Source organism: Heliangelus exortis, unplaced genomic scaffold (assembly GCF_036169615.1).
Source record: "Heliangelus exortis unplaced genomic scaffold, bHelExo1.hap1 Scaffold_276, whole genome shotgun sequence".
Lineage (NCBI taxonomy): Eukaryota > Metazoa > Chordata > Aves > Apodiformes > Trochilidae > Heliangelus > Heliangelus exortis.
In genome coordinates this window covers 165,001-171,677 of record NW_027285953.1, presented here as the reverse complement: position 1 = coordinate 171,677, position 6,677 = coordinate 165,001, and positions in this window count along the sequence as shown.

Below are 6,677 nucleotides of genomic sequence, written 5' to 3'. Positions count from 1 at the left end.
AGAACCTGGCGGACCGGCCCGGAGCCCGGTAGAGCTGGGGGACCGGCGCGGAGCCCGGTAGAGCTGGGGGACCGGCCCGGAGCCCGCTAGACCGTGCGGACCGGGCCGGAGCCGGAAGCGGGGAAAACGGGGGGACCGGCGCGGAGCCGGGCGGACCCCGCGGTCCGGCCCGGCGCCGGGACCGGAAACGGCTGGAGGACCGGCCCGGAGCCGGGACCGGGTAGACCCGGCGGCCGGCTGCCGTGCCGGGTAGACCTGGCGGCCCGGCCCGGAGCCGAAGGCGGGAAAAGCCGGGGGTCCGGGCAGACCCCGCGGTCCGGCTCGGAGCCGAAACGGGGAGAACCTGGCGGGCCGGCCCGGAGCCCGGTAGAGCTGGGGGACCGGCCCGGAGCCGCGTAGAGCTGGGCGAGCGGCTCGGAGCCCGCTAGACCGTGCGGACCGGGCCGGAGCCGGGAGCGGGGGAAAAGGGGGGGTCCGGCGCGGAGCCGGCACCGGAAACAGCTGGCGGACCGGCCCGGAGCCGGCTAAACGCGGGTTAAACCGCCCGGCGCCGGGACCGGGTAGACCTGGCGGCCGGCTGCCGTGCCGGGTAGACCTGGCGGCCCGGCCCGGAGCCGGGACCGGAAACGGCTGGCGGACCGGCCCGGAGCCGGGCAGACCCCGCGGTCCGGCTCGGAGCCGAAACGGGGAGAACCTGGCGGACCGGCCCGGAGCCCGGTAGAGCTGGGGGACCGGCGCGGAGCCCGGTAGAGCTGGGGGACCGGCCCGGAGCCCGCTAGACCGTGCGGACCGGGCCGGAGCCGGAAGCGGGGAAAACGGGGGGACCGGCGCGGAGCCGGGCGGACCCCGCGGTCCGGCCCGGCGCCGGGACCGGAAACGGCTGGCGGACCGGCCCGGAGCCGGGACCGGGTAGACCCGGCGGCCGGCTGCCGTGCCGGGTAGACCTGGCGGCCCGGCCCGGAGCCGAAGGCGGGAAAAGCCGGGGGTCCGGGCAGACCCCGCGGTCCGGCTCGGAGCCGAAACGGGGAGAACCTGGCGGGCCGGCCCGGAGCCCGGTAGAGCTGGGGGACCGGCCCGGAGCCGCGTAGAGCTGGGCGAGCGGCTCGGAGCCCGCTAGACCGTGCGGACCGGGCCGGAGCCGGGAGCGGGGGAAAAGGGGGGGTCCGGCGCGGAGCCGGCACCGGAAACAGCTGGCGGACCGGCCCGGAGCCGGCTAAACGCGGGTTAAACCGCCCGGCGCCGGGACCGGGTAGACCTGGCGGCCGGCTGCCGTGCCGGGTAGACCTGGCGGCCCGGCCCGGAGCCGGGACCGGAAACGGCTGGCGGACCGGCCCGGAGCCGGGCAGACCCCGCGGTCCGGCTCGGAGCCGAAACGGGGAGAACCTGGCGGACCGGCCCGGAGCCCGGTAGAGCTGGGGGACCGGCGCGGAGCCCGGTAGAGCTGGGGGACCGGCCCGGAGCCCGCTAGACCGTGCGGACCGGGCCGGAGCCGGGAGCGGGGAAAACGGGGGGACCGGCGCGGAGCCGGGCGGACCCCGCGGTCCGGCCCGGCGCCGGGACCGGAAACGGCTGGCGGACCGGCCCGGAGCCGGGACGGGGTAGACCTGGCGGCCGGCTGCCGTGCCGGGTAGACCTGGCGGCCCGGCCCGGAGCCGGAAGCGGAAATGCCCGAGGGACCGGCGCGGAGCCGGGCAGACCCCGCGGTCCGGCTCGGAGCCGAAACCGGGGACAGCTGGCGGCCCGGCCCGGAGCCGGGAGGAGCCTGCGGACCGGCCCGGCCCGGAGCCGAGATCGGGGAAACCCGGGGGACCGGCGCGGAGCCGGGCGGACCCCGCGGTCCGGCGCGGAGCCGGGCGGACCCCGCGGTCCGGCCCGGCGCCGGGACCGGAAACAGCTGGCGGACCGGCCCGGAGCCGGGACCGGGTAGACCTGGCGGCCGGCTGCCGTGCCGGGTAGACCTGGCGGCCCGGCCCGGAGCCGGGAGCGGGAACACCTGCCGGACCGACCCGGAGCCGGGTAGAGACGGGGTACCGTCCCGGAACCGGGAAGTTCCGGCGGACCGGCCCGGAGCCGGGTAGAGCCGGGGGACCGGGCCGGAGCCGGGCGGCAGACCCCGCGGACCGGCCCGGAGCCGAGTAGAGTCGCCCGTAGTGCCGCCCGGGCCCGGGTAGGCCCGTCCGCCGGTTCCGGAGCCGGCCGGATCCGTCGCTAGGAGCGGACGGACGAGCAGGAGGGCAGGACGGCAGGAGGCATCGTCGTGAAAAAAGGAGACTCGGGCGGGAGGTCGGTCACGCCGCCGCCGCATCCTCCCTTCCCCCTCGCCCGCGACGCACGCGGACGTTCGAGGCGACGATTAATAAAACGCACGAGCGGTTAACTCGTCGATCGACTCTGTCTTCCTTTCTCTCTCTTTTATTCCTTCGCGATTTAAAAGTGAAAAAATAAATAATAATAATAAATAAAATAAAATAAAATAATAAAAAAAAAAAAAACGGAAAAAAAAAAAATAAAAAAAAAACGGGGCCGGGGCTGGGGCCAGAGCTGGGCAAAGGGCCGAGACCGAGGCCTAGGCCGAGACCAGGACCGGGACCGACACCGAGGCATAGGCCGAGGCCTGAGCCGGGACGGGGACCGGGACCGGGACCAGGACCGAGACTGAGACCGAGGGCTAGGCCGAGACCTGGGCCGGGACCGAGAGCGAGAGCGAGAGCGAGAGCGAGAGCGAGAGCGAGAGCGAGAGCGAGGCCTAGGCCGAGGCCTGGGCCGGGACTGGGACCGAGAGCGAGAGCGAGGCCTAGGCGGAGGCCAGGGCCGGGACCGGGATCGGGACCGGGACTGAGAGCGAGGCCTAGGCCAAGGCCTGGGCCGGGACTGGGACCGAGAGCGAGGCCTAGGCGGAGGCCAGGGCCGGGACCGGGACCGGGACTGAGAGCGAGGCCTAGGCCAAGGCCTGGGCCTGGGCCGGGACCGGGACCGAGAGCGAGAGCGAGGCCTAGGCGGAGGCCAGGGCCGGGACCGGGACCGGGACTGAGAGCGAGACCGAGGCCTAGGCCAAGGCCTGGGCCTGGACCGGGACTGAGAGCGAGACCAAGGCCTAGGCCAAGGCCTGGGCGGGGACCGGGACCAAGGGAGAGACCGAGAGCGAGACCGAGGCCTAGGCCGAGGCCTGGGCGGAGACCGGGACCAGGACTGAGAGAGAGGCCTAGGCCGAGGCCGAGGCCTGGGCCGGGGCCGGGGCCAGGGCCGGGGCCGGGGCCGGGGCCGGGGCCGGGACCGGGACCGGGACCGGGACCGGGACCGGGACCGGGACCGAGAGCGAGAGCGAGAGCGAGGCCTAGGCCGAGGCCTGAGCCGGGACCGAGAGCGAGAGCGAGAGCAAGAGCGAGAGCGAGGCCTAGGCCGAGGCCTGGGCGGGGACCGGGACCGGGACCGGGACCGGGACCGGGACCGGGACCGGGACCGAGAGCGAGAGCGAGAGCGAGACCGAGGCCTAGGCCAAGGCCTGGGCCTGGACCGGGACCGAGAGCGAGAGCAAGGCCTAGGCGGAGGCCAGGGCCGGGACCGGGATCAGGACCGGGACCGGGACTGAGAGCGAGGCCTAGGCCAAGGCCTGGGCCTGGGCCGGGACCGGGACCAGGACCGAGAGTGAGAGCGAGGCCTAGGCCGAGGCCTGAGCCGGGACCGGGACAGGGACCGGGACCGAGAGCGAGACTGAGGCCTAGGCCGAGGCCTGAGCCGGGACCGAGAGTGAGAGCGAGAGCAAGAGCGAGAGCGAGGCCTAGGCCGAGGCCTGGGCCGGGACCGGGACCGGGACCGGGACCGGGACCGAGAGCGAGACCGAGACCGAGAGCGAGACCGAGACCGAGAGCGAGACCGAGACCGAGACCGAGACCGAGGCCTAGGCCGAGACCTAGGCCGAAACCGAGACCGAGAGCGAGGCCTAGGCCAAGGCCCGAGACCGAGACCTGAGGCCTAGGCTGAGGCCCGAGGCCTAGGCCGAGACCTAGGCCGAAACCGAGACCGAGAGCGAGGCCTAGGCCGAGGCCCGAGACCGAGACCGAGACCCGAGGCCCGAGACCGAGACCTAGGCTGAAACCGAGACCGAGAGCGAGGCCTAGGCCGAGGCCCGAGACCGAGACCGAGACCCGAGACCTAAGGCCCAAGGCCTAGGCTGAGACCGAGACCGAGACCGAGACCGAGACCGAGACCGAGACCGAGACCGAGACCGAGACCGAGACCGAGACCGAGGGCTAGGCTGAGGCCCGAGGCCTAGGCCGAGACCTAGGCCGAAACCGAGACCGAGAGCGAGGCCTAGGCCAAGGCCCGAGACCGAGACCTAGGCCTAGGCCGAGACCTAGGCTGAAACCGAGACCGAGAGCGAGGCCTAGGCCAAGGCCCGAGACCGAGACCTGAGGCCTAGGCCGAGGCCCGAGGCCTAGGCCGAGACCTAGGCTGAAACCGAGACCGAGGGCGAGGCCTAGGCCGAGGCCCGAGACCGAGACCTGAGGCCTAGGCCGAGACCGAGACCGAGACCGAGGGCTAGGCCGAGGCCCGAGGCCTAGGCTGAGACCTAGGCCGAAACTGAGACCAAGAGAGAGGCCTAGGCCAAGGCCCGAGACCGAGACCCGAGGCCTAGGCTGAGACCTAGGCCGAAACCGAGACCGAGAGCGAGGCCTAGGCCGAGGCCCGAGACGGAGACCGAGACCTGAGGCCTAGGCCGAGACCGAGACCGAGACCTGAGGCCTAGGCCGAGACCAAGACCGAGGGCTAGGCCGAGGCCCGAGACCGAGACCGAGACCTGAGGCCTAGGCCGAGACCGAGACCGAGACCGAGACCGAGGGCTAGGCCGAGGCCCGAGGCCCGAGACCGAGACCGAGACCTGAGGCCTAGGCCGAGACCAAGACCGAGGGCTAGGCTGAGGCCCGAGGCCTAGGCCAAGACCTAGGCCGAAACCGAGCCTGAGACCGAGGGCTAAGCTGAGGCCCGAGGCCTAGGCCGAGACTTAGTCCGAAACCGAGACCGAGACCTGAGGCCTAGGCCGAGACCGAGACCGAGACCGAGACCTGAGGCCTAGGCCGAGACCAAGACCGAGGGCTAGGCTGAGGCCCGAGGCCTAGGCCAAGACCTAGGCCGAAACCGAGCCTGAGACCGAGGGCTAAGCTGAGGCCCGAGGCCTAGGCCGAGACTTAGTCCGAAACCGAGACCGAGAGCGAGAGCGAGGCCTAGGCCAAGGCCCGAGACCGAGACCGAGACCGAGACCGAGACCTGAGGCCTAGGCCGAGACCGAGACCGAGGGCTAGGCTGAGGCCCGAGGGCTAGGCTGAGGCCCGAGGCCTAGGCCGAGACCTAGGCCGAAACCGAGACCGAGACCGAGAGCGAGGCTGAGGCCCGAGGGCTAGGCTGAGGCCCGAGGCCTAGGCCGAGACCTAGGCCGAGACCGAGACCGAGAGCGAGGCCTAGGCCGAGGCCCGAGACCGAGACCTGAGGCCTAGGCCGAGGCCCGAGACCGAGACCTGAGGCCTAGGCTAAGACCCGAGGCCTAGGCCGAGACCGAGGCCTAGGCCTAGGCTAAGACCCGAGGCCGAGGCCGCGACCGCGACTGAGACCGAGGCCTAGGCCTAGGCTAAGACCCGAGGCCTAGGCCGCGACCGAGACCGAGGCCTAGGCTAAGACCCGAGGCCAGGGCCGAGACCGCGACCGCGACCGAGAAAAAAAAAAAAAAAAAGGAAATGAATGAATGAATGAATGAGTGAATGAATAAATAAACAAATAATTGAAAACAGCACCGGAAATAAATAAATACACAATAAAATAAGTAAATAAATAAATAAATAAATAAATTATAAATAAGTAAATACAATCCAGAATGAAGCAGTTAATTATTTAAATAATTAAATCAATGCCTTGGAAATAAATAAATAAGTAAGTAAGTAAGTAAGTAAAAGGGAAACGAATAAATAAATAAATAATAAAACAAACAAATAAATAAACCCTGAAATTAATTAGTTTTTTTAATTAATTAAAAAAGTAATTAAAAAAAAAAAAAAAAAAAAAAAAAAAAAAAAAAAAATTAAATTTCAAAAAGGCCCGGAAGTAAGACATTAAAATAATCAATTAATCAATTAATTATTGGATCGAGTAAATAAATAAATAAATAAATAAATAAATCAACAAACCAAAAGTAATTAATTAATTAATTAAATAAAGGGAACGAATGAACGAATGAACGAACGAATAAATAAATAAATAAATAAATAAACAAACAAATAAATTTTTAGAACCCGGAAGGAATGAATTAATTAATTAATTGGTTGATTGATTGGTGGGTTTAATTAATTAATTAATTAATTAATTAATTAATTAATTACTAAAGGAAATAAATAAATAAATAAATAAATAAATAAATCGACCAACCAACCAACCAACCAACCCGGAAGTAATTAATTAATTAATTAATTAGTTAGTTAATCAATCAATCAATCAACCAGTCAATCAATGAATCAATCAATCAATCAATCAATTAATTAAACCCGGAAGTAATTAATTAATTAGTTAATTAATTAATTAATTAATTATTCGAATAAATAAATAAATGAATAAATGAATAAACAAACAAACAAACGAACGAACCCGGGGGTAATTAATTAATTAATTAATTAATTATATCGATAGAGGAA